Raw genomic sequence first — 15010 nt, forward strand, 5'->3', positions numbered from 1 at the left:
AAGATTACAAATTGCATTTGTCATTTCTGGGCTTGAGGAGGGAAAGGGAAAATGGAGTGGAGAGTAGAGAGAGCCTCTGGGGAGGCCTTCACCATATTCAACTATTTATATCACTATAGGAGGGCCAGCTAATAGCTCGAGGTGAGGTTTTGGTGGTGGTTTTGGGGCCAATTTGACATACAAAGTAAGACGAACGAATAGCACAGTACATCTCGGTGACGATTTGACGCCATTTGGAGTGAGGAAAGTCTCACAATGATGAGATTTCTACAGTGTTCTCTCACCCTAGCTTGATGGACTCTGTAACAGGGTACCATCAAACTGGATCCAAAACCCTAAACCACCACCAAACCTCACCTCGTGTTATTAGCTGGCTCTCCTTTAGTGATATAAATAGTTGACTACTATGAAAACCTTATAGTTGACTACTATGAAGACCTAATAGAAGGAATAGGGAGCATTCCATTAAGTTAGCAAGTAGCACATTTAAGACTAATCAAAGAAAATTCTTTTTCACTCAATGCACAATAAAGCTCTGGAATTTGTTGCCAGAGGATGTGGTTAGTGCAGTTAGTGTAGCTGGGTTCAAAAAAGGTTTGGATAAGTTCTTGGAGGAGAAGTCCATTAACGGCTATTAATCAAGTTTACTTAGGGAATAGCCACTGCTATTAATTGCATCAGTAGCATGGGATCTTCTTAGTGTTTGGGTAATTGCCAGGTTCTTGTGGCCTCTGTTGGAAACAGGATACTGGGCTTGATGGACCCTTGGTCTGACCCAGCATGGCAAGTTCTTATCTCTCTCTCTCTCCCATAGATTGTGAGCAGAGTTCATATTTGCACACTGAATTTCTTGTGTGTGCAGTTTTTCCATGTGTGCAGCAGGTTCATGGCCTGTGTACGCACATGGTCAGAAGTTATGCACTTAATAAAAAGTGTTTCATTAAAAAATACATCTGTGACCCCTAATCCAGAGATGAGACTTTGTGATGCATTGACCCACATGAGCAAGATATTGGCAGAGCCATAACATGCCTATGGCCTATGGCAATAATGCTGCTGGAGATGTCGCCCTGAGGAGGAGCAACACCACGGCCCTGCTGAAATTGCCAGTGGAGCCTGAAGAGGAGCAGCAATGCCACAGCCCTGCCAGAATTGCAGCTGGGGCCTTAGGAGGATTGGCACAATCTGCTCTGCAAGAAGGAGCTCTAAGCCAGAGCTGGGTCAACTAACTTGACTCCAAGAAATAATCCTGTTGGCTGTAAGGAATGAAAGAGACTATTGCTTCTTTTTCAAGGGGGGAGGGGGAGTTAGAGAGAGAGGAGGGGAGCCTGTGTATGTGAGAAAGACAGTATGTGTGTATGTTTGAGAATGTGAGAAAATTTATTTAAAAGCTTTTATATACCGGTATTCGTGGGAACATCATATCGGTTTACAAAAATGATAGAGTATGTGTGTCCATGCATGTTCGTATGTGTGAGAATATGAGAGCATGTTTGTGCATGCGTGTCCGTGTGTGTGTGTGTGCATTATTGTGTGAGAGAAAGATTAAGGAAGAACATGTGAGTGTGAGAGAGCGCATATGCATGTGTGTGTGTGTGCGCGCATGTGTCTGTGAGAGAGCTCGCACATGTGTGAGAGAGCGCAGAAAATTTGAGTGCAACAAACTTTCTTCCTCTCTTCCTGCTAAATCATAATAATCTCAGGGCATCTGGAAATCAAAAGTTCCCAGCTATGGAAAGCAGAGGATTTTTTAAAACCCTTGGAACCAAGCTGCTGGCACTAACTTTCAACAAGGAGATAGAGCAGCTTTTAAACTAGAACAAGGGGGAAAGCCGACAGTCACTCAGCAGTGCATGGTTCTGAGAAATGAATCCTTGAAGGATACTAATGAAACAGGAGAGTTAGGGCATCCCAACAGAGAGGTTCCATTAAAAGCAAACATAGTCCATATGCCTGCCTATATGTAAAAAATCACCAAAACTAATGATTTCCGAATTATCCCAAACAACTGAAAAGCAGGTTGTTAAAACAAACAAAAAACACACTTTGAAATGTCTGTATGCCAATGCCAGAAGTCTAAGATGGGAGAGTTAGAGTGTATAGCAGCAAATGATGAGATTGACATAATTGGCATCACAGAGACTTGGTGGAAGGAGGATAACCAATGGGACAGTGCTATATCAGGGTACAAATTATATCGCAATGATAGGGAGGATCAACTTGGCGGGGGTGTGGCACTTTATGTCCGGGAGGGTATAGAGTCCAACAGGCTAAAGATCATACAAGAGACTAAATGCTCAGTAGAATCTATATGGGTAGAAATCCCATACGTGTTGGGTAAGAGTATAGTGATAGGAGTATACTACCGTCCACCTGGACAAAATGGTCAGACAGATGATGAAATGCTAAGAGAAATCAGGGAAGCAAACTAATTTTGCAGTGCAATAATAATGGGAGATTTCAATTACCCCAATATTGAATGGGTAAATGTAACATGAGGACTTGCTAGCGATATAAAGTTCCTGGATGTAATAAATGATTGTTTCATGGAGCAATTGGTTCAGGAACCAACAAGAGAGGGAGCTATTTTAGATTTAATTCTTAGTGGAACACAGGATTTGGTGAGAGAGGTAACGGACGGTGGTGGGGTCACTTGGCAACAGTGATCATAACATGATCAAATTTAAACTAATAACTGGAAGGGGGACAATAAGTAAATCTGCAGCTCTAACACTAAACTTTCAAAAGGGAAACTTTGATAAAATGAGGAAAATAGTCAGAAAAAAACTGAAAGGTGCAGCTGCAAAGGTTAAAAGTGTTCAACAGGCTTGGACATTGTTTAAAAATACAATCCTAGAGGCACAGTCCATATGTATTCCACGCATTAAGAAAGGTGGAAGGAAGGCAAAACGATTACCGTCATGGTTAAAAGGTGAGGTGAAAGAGGCTAGTTTAACCAAAAATTCATCCTTCAAAAATTGGAAGAAGGATCCATCTGAAGAAAATAGGATAAAACATAAGCATTGTCAAGTTAAGTGTAAAACATTGATAAAACAGGCGAAGAGAGAATTTGAAATGAAGTTGGCCATAGAGGCAAAAACTCATAATAAAAACTTTTTAAAATATATCCAAAGCAAGAAACCTGTGAGGGAGTCGGTTGGACCATTAGATGACCGAGGGGTTAAAGGGGCTCTTAGGGAAGATACGGCCATTGCAGAAAGACTAAAGGATTTCTTTGCTTCTGTGTTTACTAATGAGGATGTTGGGGAGATACCAGTTCCGGAGATGGTTTTCAGGGGTGATGAGTCAGACAAACTGAACGAAATCACTGTCAACCTGGAAGATGTAGTAGGCCAGATTGACAAACTAAAGAGTAGCAAGTCACCTGGACCGGATGGTATGCATCCTAGGGTACTAAAGGAACTCAAAAATGAAATTTCTGACCTATTAGTTAAAATTTGTAACCTATCATTAAAATCATCCATTGTACCTGAAGACTGGAGGGTGGCCAATGTAACCCCAATATTTAAAAAAGGCTCCAGGGGCGATCTGGGTAATTATAGACCAGTGAGCCTAACTTCAGTGCCGGGCAAAATAGTGGAAACTATCCTCAAGATCAAAATTGTAGAGCATATAGAAACACATGATTTAATGGAACAGTCAACACGGATTTACCCAAGGGAAGTCTTACCTAACAAACCTGCTTCATTTTTTTGAAGGGGTTAATAAACATGTGGATAAAGGTGAACCGGTAGATGTAGTGTATTTGGATTTTCAGAAGGCGTTTGACAAAGTCCCTCATGAGAGGCTTCTACGAAAACTAAAAAGTCATGGGATAGGAGGCGATGTCCTTTCGTGGATTACAAACTGGTTAAAAGACAGGAAACAGAGAGTAGGACTAAATGGTCAATTTTCTCAGTGGAAAAGGGTAAACAGTGAAGTGCCTCAGGGATCTGTACTTGGACCGGTGCTTTTCAATATATATATATAAATGATCTGGAAAGGAATACGACGAGTGAGGTTATCAAATTTGCGGATGATACAAAATTACTCAGTTAAATCACAAGCAGACTGTGATACATTACAGGAGGACCTTGCAAGACTGGAAGATTGGGCATCCAAATGGCAGATGAAATTTAATGTGGACAAGTGCAAGGTGTTGCATATAGGGAAAAATAACCCTTGCTGTAGTTACACGATGTTAGGTTCCATATTAGGAGCTACCACCCAAGAAAGAGATCTAGGCGTCATAGTAGATAATACATTGAAATCGTCGGCTCAGTGTGCTGCAGCAGTCAAAAAAGCAAATAGAATGTTAGGAATTATTAGGAAGGGAATGGTTAATAAAACGGAAAATGTCATAATGCCTCTATATCGCTCCATGGTGAGACCACACCTTGAATACTGTGTACAATTCTGGTTGCCGTACCTCAAAAAAGATATAGTTGCAATGGAGAAGGTACAGAGAAGGGCAACCAAAATGATAAAGGGGATGGAACAGCTCCCCTATGAGGAAAGGCTGAAGAGGTTAGGGCTTTTCAGCTTGGAGAAGAGACGGCTGAGGGGGGATATAATAGAGGTCTTTAAGATCATGAGAGGTCTTGAACGAGTAGATGTGACTCGGTTATTTACACTTTCGAATAATAGAAGGATTAGGGGGCATTCCATGAAGTTAGCAAGTAGCACATTTAAGACTAATCGGAGAAAATTCTTTTTCACTCAACGCACAATAAAGCTCTGGAATTTGTTGCCAGAGAAGGTAGTTAGTGCAGTTAGTATAGCTGGGTTCAAAAAAGGTTTGGATAAGTTCTTGGAAGAGAAGTCCTTTAACTGCTATTAATCAAGTTTACTTAGGGAATAGCCACTGCTATTAATTGCTAGGGATGTGAATCGTTTTTTGACGATTTAAAATATCGTCCGATATATTTTAAATCGTCAAAAATCGTTAGAGGCGATATTTAATAGGAATTCCCCCGATTTATCGTCAAAAATCGTAAATCGGGGGAAGGGGGAGGGGGGAGGAGAAGGGGGAGGGCGGGAAAACCGGCACACTAAAACAACCCTAAAACCCACCCTGGCCCTTTAAAATAAATCCCCCACCCTCCCGAACCCCCCCCCAAAATGCCTTAAATTACCTGGGGTCCAGTGGGGGGGGTCCCGGTGTGATCTTTTACTCTCGGGCCTCCCGATTTACGATTTACATGATATTTAAAAAAACAAAACTGCGACGATCCGATTCCCTCCCCCCCCCCAGCCGAAATCGATCGTTAAGACGATCGATCACACGATTCACATCTCTATTAATTGCATCAGTAGCATGGGATCTTCTTGTTGTTTGGGTAATTGCCAGGTTCTTGTGGCCTAGTTTGGCCTCTGTTGGAAACAGGATGCTGGGCTTGATGGACCCTTGGTCTGACCCAGCATGGCAATTTCTTATTTTCTTATTTTCTTATGTTCTTAATTATTGGGTGCTATTTGTGTCTATTTTGTAATATGTTATTAGCATTTGGAAAATGTTTATATGAGTTTTTAATTATTGGTTGTTATTCTGTTTGTTAGCTGTTTTGAATAACATAGGTACGCAAGACCAGCAGCCCGCTTCCCTTGTACCCCCCTCTCTCCCTGTACAAAAACACAGAAACATCAATACGGCATTAAAATAAGGCCGCAGTTTATTATAAAAGACAACCCAAGCCCACAACTTATACATAACACCAAAACTTAATCCCCCCCCTCCTCCTCCTCCATCATGCCCCTCTTCGCTTACCACCTCGTCCCAATGGTAAGACTACTTGAGCACTCCCCATCTCTTACCCCGCCACGGCACCAGCGAGGGTAAGCATGCGGCCTGAACATCGGCCCCTCCCTTGCTCTTTAGGCCTTCCCGTGTAGCAGCCCCAAACTACACGAGCATTCCCCCACCCCACCCCTTCCAATGTCCTTCACAATCCAATACAATACATTACAACTTAGGGCTCGGGTTTTCCGCCACAAACAAACAATGGCAACCCGTTTGCCTTTGTTCCCCCATTGCAGCCATCTGCTGTTACATTTGTTGCTTGAATCCTTCCTCCAGGGCATTATTAAATAAATCCATGCCAATGTCCGAAAGATGTACCCCATCAGCTAGAAATAAACCCCCCACTATCTCCCATGACTAATTGTGTCTTACCCAAAATCCGCCCTGGTGAACTAACCATTTGCTGATTTGGCGATTCAATTTTTTTTTTAACAACATTCCGCCATAACGGCTCATTACGGTATCTAATCCGAAGTAAAATGTCGGACCAACCCACTTTCATACCCGGCATTATATTTTTGATAGTTGCCAAATCTTTTCGCACAAGTGCCACCAATTCGCGGCAGGACATCTTACCGATGTCATTTCCCCCCAAATGAATAAGCAGCTTTGGAACACCCCATACTTGAAGTTTTCCATGGAGGAAAGAAAGCAACTCCCCCCATCACCGAACCAACGCACAATCCACTTGCTGGTATTCAAATTCAAGTTTTCGCCATAAGGCCTCTTCACAGCTCTCCGCTGTGCACAAGGGACAAAAGAATGACCCACGACCCAGGCACATTCTCAATTAGATGCCACCCCTTCTGTGTCTGCAAGGCAAAGAGCTGCATTAGCCAAAGTGCACAGAACCCCACTGCACCCCTCTATCTCGATTTGTTACTTCCGCACATGTCTGAAAGGTCTCTGACTTCCAAAGTCCAAGCACTTGAATCCATCGCACCGACCACCCCAACTCCGCCGCTGTCATCACCGCTCCTATCCTAAATGAATGCGGCGAGTACCTCCCCGCCTCCCACCCTAAACTTTCCGCCACCCATTGTAACACGCGAGTAAATTAGAAAATGGTTAACGGTAAACCATCCTCTTGAACCAAAAAGTGACCCCCAATTTTGGGCCTTACCCATACGAAAGCTTGAGCGCTCCTCATTGGACACGCAAGCTCATCGCGTGCCCACACCAAGGAAATCCAAAACCCTTTTCCTTTTTGGTTCATCTTGGATTTCCTAATACGCAGTGTGACTCAGTATTCATAAACCCACAAATCCTGAGCCATCAATCCAGATCCATCTCTGCACGCCTTAGATCTGGTGACCAATTCGCTGATCGTTAAGGCTCCAAAAAACACCAAAGAGAAGGCCAGTCTGAATAGCAAGACCTCATATCCCGACCGACACACCACGGTCAAATGTTCAGCGATTTTCAACAAGTCTGTGTACCGTATCGGCCTCCGCTTATCCTCGCGCGCCACATACCCTCGACTCCATCCTAATATCCTCTTAACTAAACAACTGCTAGTCGGATTTCCCCAACCCCCCAGTTTCTGAAAAAAATCAAAACCCGCCAATTGACACCGGACCGATGCCAATGAGTAACCTGCCCCTTTCGCCCACAAGATAAACTGAACCACGTCACCTTCGCTCGCAACCCCCCGTGCCATCCCAGAGTATGCAAAAAATGAGACACCGCTCCCTCTGCCCGCCAGGTAAGATATCCACGTTGCCGGAGCCAGTGATTGACGGATCAAGGTCCACGTTTCAGCATGCAGAGCTGCCAAAGGTGCTCTGGGAAATTCTCTCCCTGCAAACTCATTTGAGCCTCTGCCCTGAAGACGTCCCACTTGAAACAAGAAAGAGCATCCGCAATCAAGTTCCCTGGCACATGCCTCGCCCGTATGGTTACATTCCATCTCATGCATTAAAAGACCATCTCCTGAAGCAACACCGACACTATTGGGCACTTTGCAGCCTGCTTGTTGACTACTTGAACCACCCCTAAATTATCGCACCATCACACTACTTTTTTATTGCGCAACCCCTTACCCCAAATGGTCAAGGCCACTATTATAGAATTACAGAAATGTGATGTTTCTCGTTAACCCTTCCGACACCCACTGCTCTGGCCACCACTGCCCCTGAAAATACAGGCTGAAACCAGTCGCCCCAGCAGCATCTGAATGCAGGTCCAAGTCCTCATTTGAAGTCTCCGCTTCCTGCTTCATGCAGACTCCATTAAAGGAATCTAAAAAAACCCCTCCCAAACCCCCAGCTCTGCCCTCACAGCTTGCGTAGCCCGAATGAAATGATGCCTTGCCTTTACTCCCACCATTTTGGCTGACAGTCTACAGATGAACGCCCGCCCCATGGGTATTACCCGACATGCAAAATTAAGGGAGCCGATTAAGGATTGCATCTGCTTCAAGGTCACTTTCACCGATCCTCGGACCAACCTAACCAAGTCTCTCAACTGAACCACCTTCTCGTACGGTAACCTTGATACCATCTCAACAGAATCCAATTCGATTCCTAGGAATGTCAGCTTGGTAACAGGCCCTTCTGTTTTGTCTTGCGCAATGGGCACCCTGAAAGACTTAGCCACATCCAAGAAACCAGTTAACTGACGCTGACAGATGCTGGACTCACTCGGCCCCATGAACAGGAAATCGTCTAAGTAATGTAACGAATCTTCACAACCGTTGTACCGCCTTGTAGCCCACTGGATGAAAGTGCTAAAAGCCTCAAATAACTCACACAAAATCGCGCAACCCATGGGCAAACAGCGATCGACGAAGTAACCACCTTCAAAATAAAAACCCAATAGAGGGAAACACGACGGATGAATTGGTAATAACCTGAAAGCGGATTCAATGTCCACCTTGGCTAACAAAGCCCCGGGCCCGGCTTTGTGCACTAAGGCGATGGCTTCGTCAAAAGAAACATATTTCACAGTACACTCCTTTCTCGGGATGAAGACGTTAACAGACGATCCCTCGGGATACGACAAATTGAGGATCAACCTAAACTTTCCCAATACCTTCTTAGGGTTAACCGCCAATGGCGATAAATGCATCCTATCAAAAGGCCTAACGGCAAACGGCCCTATTACCCTCCCTAATTGGATTTCTGCCTGTAATTTGTCGCGTACTACATCCACAATTCTGTATACTGATATGGAACTCCTCACCCTCCCTCCACTCCCCGGGTCTTCATATGGAATAATAAACCCAAAGCTAAACCCCCCCGGTCAACAAAGAAACAGCCGCTAAGCCTGGATAACACCTCAAACCCTTCTGGTACAATACTTCATAACTTACTGCCCTTGGTAACGACTGCACTCTGTCCTTGCGGGCACTTAGTGGCCGGATGTGCACCTCCGCATGTAGCACAGGCATGCCTGAATTTGCATTCAGGAAACAAGCACGTGAGTTTGTTAAACCTCCAGCAGAGGTCCATCCCACTCCCTGTGACTTTACTGCCTTGCTCGAGCTTGCGAAAACTTCCAGAACCTCGAAAGGAAGCACCCTTGCTTCCCCGAACTGCTTGACCCACTGTACTACCGCTAACCCCCAACCCGCTCCTACACTTCTGCTAACGCTTGCTCCCTTATTTGTCATCTGTGTCAGCCACAGATGAATGTCTTGCGATCCCCAAGACATAAATTTGTTCCCTGCCATTTTATCCCGGAACTTTTCGTCTTAATTGAGCCAAGCCCAACCTTTGTAATCCTTAAAAGCTCCTAAAATGCTGTCAGCGTATGACAACAAAGCGCCATACTGGGTGGGATCGAAATGACTGACTACGCTTGCCAAGCATAAGAAACCATGAACCCAGTTAACTATATTCTTGGAAATTTTCGGTCCAACCCCATCCCTTTTGTTCTTTTTGGCTTTCTTATTATCCTTCCGTCCGCCTCTTCTATCCTCTAACAATTTGAAAATATTTACAAATTTACGTCTTCTAATACGCTTAACTAAACGCTTGGGCACCTCTTCCCACAATTCAGTCAAGGAAGCCAAAGCCGGGTGCCCCATGTCATGCCTTGAACCCTCTTCCAACGCCGTGCGCAGGCCCGACCCCCAGTCACTCGAGCTCGTAGAAGAGGAAGACAAGCTCGAACTACTGCTAGCGCGAGACCTCTTCTTCTTCCTAGCATGTCCTCTACTCGCACGTGCTTCCCCTTTTTCCATCATTCCTATTTCAGCTCCCGATGTGCTGCTTTCGGGCGCTCAACACACCGCTGCTCCAGCATTCTGCTGCACTCCCCTTCGACACCGTCCTCTTGTGCCTCGAGTCATCCCTCCACACTGGGAAATCTCGTTCTCTCCACGCCTCCTGTCTGGACGTCCTGGGACCTCACCGTCATCCGCACCTGTAAACAGCCCTACAACCCCCCACCCTCTCATGCTCCCTGGCTGTGCCGCACTCCAAAGCCCTGACAAGTCGCCTGGGGGAAACCACTCACCCTGCCACTCTTCCCAAACTCATCCATCAGCCACTCCTCCCCTGGAAAAACCTGCTCACCCAGCATATCACCCATTGCTTGTTGCCAACCCCTGATGCCCTCTCTGCCCTCGCCTCCCTTCCCCGCTGAGTCTTGGAAATTGCTGAATCTAGAGCTCGCCAGGTGGCCCAGGATGTCCGCTATTAGTGCAGCTGTGGGGGCTCCCAATTCTCTAGGTAAGCTGGGGGTGGAAGCCGGGGGGGGGGTTTGAGCCCTCTCCTGCGCATGGGGCCCTAGGCTCTCTAACCCCTCCAGTCTGCCTCCAGGCTGGCCTTTTACCCTTCATGTTTGCTCTGCTCTGGAGCTGCACAAAACACTGGGCCTCCGGGGAAGCAGGGGCCCGGGAACGCTGAAGCCCTCCAAAAAAGGGCATGTCACCGCCCCTACAATCGCGGCTCCGCCCCCAGCTGTCCCGAGCCTTAGGCGCTCCCAACTCGCTCATGTGGGCCTCGAGCCTGCGCTGGCCGCATGCTGCCCACTTGATGGGCACGGGGATGAACAGCGCCGTGGCCGCGGCGGCACATGCCTCACGAGTCTCCGAAGGAAAAACGGACGCACGGCTTTGAGGGGCCGGGACCTCCTGAAACACAGGGTCCCTACGGTGCACATCGGCGGAGCTTTCCGCGGCCTGCACGTTCAGGGGGAAGGTACATAAGAACATGCCATACTGGGTCAGACCAAGGGTCCGTCAAGCCCAGCATCCTGTTTCCAACAGTGGCCAATCCAGGGTGGGGGTCGCAGGGGTGGGTAGAAGGCAAAGAATCAGCCGGCTCTGGACCACTCTCTCCTGAGTCTGAAGGGGGGGGGGGCGAGGGGAAGGGGCTGGCCACCGGCGACGGCGGCTGCAGATGGCCAGGCACCGGGCCGGTGCGCACTTACCACTGCTTGCCCGGGGGGGGCAGGTCGAACCAGACGCCAGTCCCACACATGCAGCGCTCACCTTGGACTGGGCCGAGGCCTCCCCCAGGAAGAGGGACGCTGGCTTGGCTCTAGCTCTCCTCATTCTCTGGGGAAAAGACGTCCCGCTGAGTGAAAAAATTCGCAAAAACCAAAAAAAGGCAGTCAGGGATCTCCAACGGAGCAAAAGCAGTCACCTGCCACTTGCTTCGCTGCTGGTACCCAACTGCCCAACTTCACACCGAAACTTCTATTTACTTACATGGCAACCAATGGCAATGCAGCAATTCAAATTGCTACTGTTGCCATTGGTTACCTCAATCCCCCCCCCCCGCTGCTCATGCCCATGTTATCTTCGGTGGCCCGAGGCTCACTCAGTCCACCTTCTCTTATACTCTTTATTCATGTAGTTTTACTACTATTAATGAAATGTATTTATTTATCGAGTTTTATATACCGTCATTCAGTTTCGCATTCATAACGGTTTACAAAAATACAAAGGTTACAAGGTTAAGGAGGATAACAAGGGTTTCAAAAAGGTTCAAAAGATTGATAACACAGGGATATCATAAGTTAGTTGCTGTTCAGTTTTTTACGTTTCAGTTCTTTGTTATAATCCATACTTGTGTTGAGTTTCATTTTTCTTCAGGTAAGACCAGAGGGTGTTGGCTTTGTGTTGTTTATTGGGTGAGTTGGTATGCTTTGGTGAACATCCATGTTTTTAGTTCTTTTTTGAAGGTCTTCTTGAGTTCTGAGTTGTTGGGAGGGAGTTCCAGAGTTTTGGGCTACCTAGAGAGATTGCTCTCTTTTGGGTTGTTTCTTGATTTTGTTTTATGTTTTTTGATTTTGTTTTATGAGGAATAGTAATGTTTATTTTTTTCTATTGTTACACTGCAAACAGAGTCTGGCTTCTTGCAATTTCCAGTTCAGTTTTTGTCTATACTTTTACATTTATATTTTATGGTCTGTTTATTCTGTATTTGGTGAGAGTCTGTCTGTATTCTGCATGTGTGACGGAGGTAAGGTATTCCACTAGTGCAGGGGTGGGCAATTCCGGTCCTCGAGGGCTGCAAACCAGTCGGGTTTTCAGGATATCCTTAATGAATATGCATGAGAGAGACCTGCAGACACACTGCCTCAGTGGTATGCAAATCTATTTCATGCATATTCATTAGGGGTATCCTGAAAACCCGACTGGTTTGCAGCCCTCGAGGACCGGACTTGCCCACCCCTGCACTAGTGTTTAGTTTTTATGTAGAGATCTATAGCAGCTTGGCTTGTTCTGTTTTCCTAATAGGGGGTGCTTTGGTGTTTTAGGACCTGTTGTAATGTTTGCATTGTTATCTTTTCATAGGTAGTGTTGTTGCTGCTTGAGTCCTGGCAGTTCATGCTGTTTTGATATAAAAAGTGTATTATATTGTAATTCTGTTTTATAGTTTATAGTTTATTTAGGTTTTCTATACCATTACATCAATCTAAAAGACCATCACAACGGTGTACATTTAACATAAAATACAATAATCAGATACAATTTATATCAAAACCATTAAATCATAAAATAATAAAACCATTAATATATCTTAAAATAATATACAGAAAATTCATAAAATACTAAGGTACTAAAAGCAACTAAATAACAAAGAATAGGATTAGCCTTGATCGTATTTTCTCATGCCTCTGTGTATGCACGTTTTTTCTTGTGGCTTTCAGAGGGCCAAGCCTATGCCATGTTATAGTAGGCCTAATATCATACAGGTTCCAAGTGTTTGTTTTGGGGTTTTTTTTGCATGGTTTTCTGGTTGGCACCACAGCATTGCATATAAATATAACATACATAAGTGATATTTTATCTCAGAAGACTGTACTTTGAATATCCTTTTTCATGTAAAATCTATAATAAATGTATAATTGTGTGTAGGGAGGATATGACAAGCTAGAATGGGGATGCAAGTCTGTAAGGTTTGCCTAGATTGCCTAGCATTCTTGTACCAGCCTTGGGCATTGCTGTACAAACATTTGACAAAGTCTGCTCATAACTAGTGTCATGTTTGGGTAATGGGTGAGGGCGCAGCTTTTCACTTGACCATAAGCACCAAATTGCCTAGCTATGGCTCTGGATAGTGGACACACATTTAAAAGTCTGATTCCTAATTTTTTTAAATAAATCATTGATACCCTAATTCCATTACAAATATTTTTCATACTAAATAAGCCAGTTTTGATTCCTTATTTCCTGGTCTGTTACCTGTAATTACAGTGGCAGCCCTGAAGTTAGCTTGCAAATTATAGGTAAATTACCAATCTGGCTTTACTGCCACTCTTGACCAGCCAGTTAATTGGTCGACTCATGCATCAGCCTGTGGAAGACTGCGGCCAGTTACACAACACTATTCATTTTATTTTTTATATTTTAAAATCTTTTAATGTAGGGAAACCGTGCACTCCTTTACAATTATTCAGCTCACTAGAAGAGCTGCTAAGGACCTGCTCTCTACGGGAAGACTTTGACCAATTCTGGTTTTATGGAACTTATCACCCAGTGCTGCTCATTCACTGTCTTTATCCATTTACTATCAAAATGCATTCGGAGGGGGTGTGAAAAAGCCATGACCGGCCCCAGCTCTGGAGAAATAGACTCAAGTCTGAAAGACTCACATTTCCAGGCCTTCTGAAGCAAAGCATGAGAAACTTTCTAACATTAGTCTCACTGGCAAAACTGTTTTTGCAAACACAATTGCAAATGAAGTCCTAGTGAGTAGTGCTTAAATTATTATTCAACGGTATAGCTTTAAAAAAATTTTGATTTTATTTTTAAATCAGCTTGTTTCTCCAATCTCTCTTTTAAATGACACAAAGAGATTTTTCCACTGAATCAGTGGGGCATGATCTAGCTGTGACGTCTTCTCTTTTGGCTGTGCAAATCTAATCTTGGTGCAATCCATCATATGGGCTTACTGACAGTATGGGGAGTATAGATTCAGTCCACAAGCAACCTGACTCGCACATAATGAAATGTTTTTATTTTAATATCAGATTTTAAAAATGGGCTGCTAAAGAAGTGATCGTTGTTCAAGGAAACCAGCATGAGGACAAATATTCAAAAGGACTGACCTTGACTCCAGCCAGTGTGCTGACTTCATACAATCCTCCTTAGGGCCTTACTCTAGTACTGATGTCAGCAAACTGCTTTCTACCCAAAAAGGGTGGGGCCGATGCAATACAGTGCGCTCAGCTGAGCGCACTGTTTAACCCGTAGTTGGACACAGGTTGTATAGGCGCTACCTAATCCCCTTATGTAAAAAGGGGATTAGCGCCCCCACAACACACATCCAACGTGGAGTGAAACTAATAGCGCTCATCACATGCGAATGAGGCTATTAACTATTCACTCTGAATGCAAAAAAAAAGTGCGTCTAAGACATTTTTGCACTTAGAAATTAACGCCTGCCCGGAGCAGGCATAAATTGCTGAGCGCTCCTAAAAGTAATACAGAAAAGCAGACAAAACTGCTTTTCAGTACAGCCTCCTACTTAATATCATTGCAATATTAAGTAGGAGGAACAAATCTTTAAAAAAAAAAAAAAAAAAGCACCAGCAGTCAGGTGCAGGAAGCAGATGCTCAGGTAACAAGCATCCTTTTCCTGAAGCCCTGGCACATCCACAGGTTAGGAAAACAGATGCTGATAAATTCAACATCCATTCTCCGAACCTGACTGCCAGCACCGTAAGAAGTGAATAAATAAATATTAGGCACTTAATATTAATTTATTCACTCTTCACTTACTGCTGATTGGTCTGTTCACTGTCACCAAT

Source organism: Rhinatrema bivittatum, chromosome 10 (assembly GCF_901001135.1).
Source record: "Rhinatrema bivittatum chromosome 10, aRhiBiv1.1, whole genome shotgun sequence".
NCBI lineage: Eukaryota > Metazoa > Chordata > Amphibia > Gymnophiona > Rhinatrematidae > Rhinatrema > Rhinatrema bivittatum.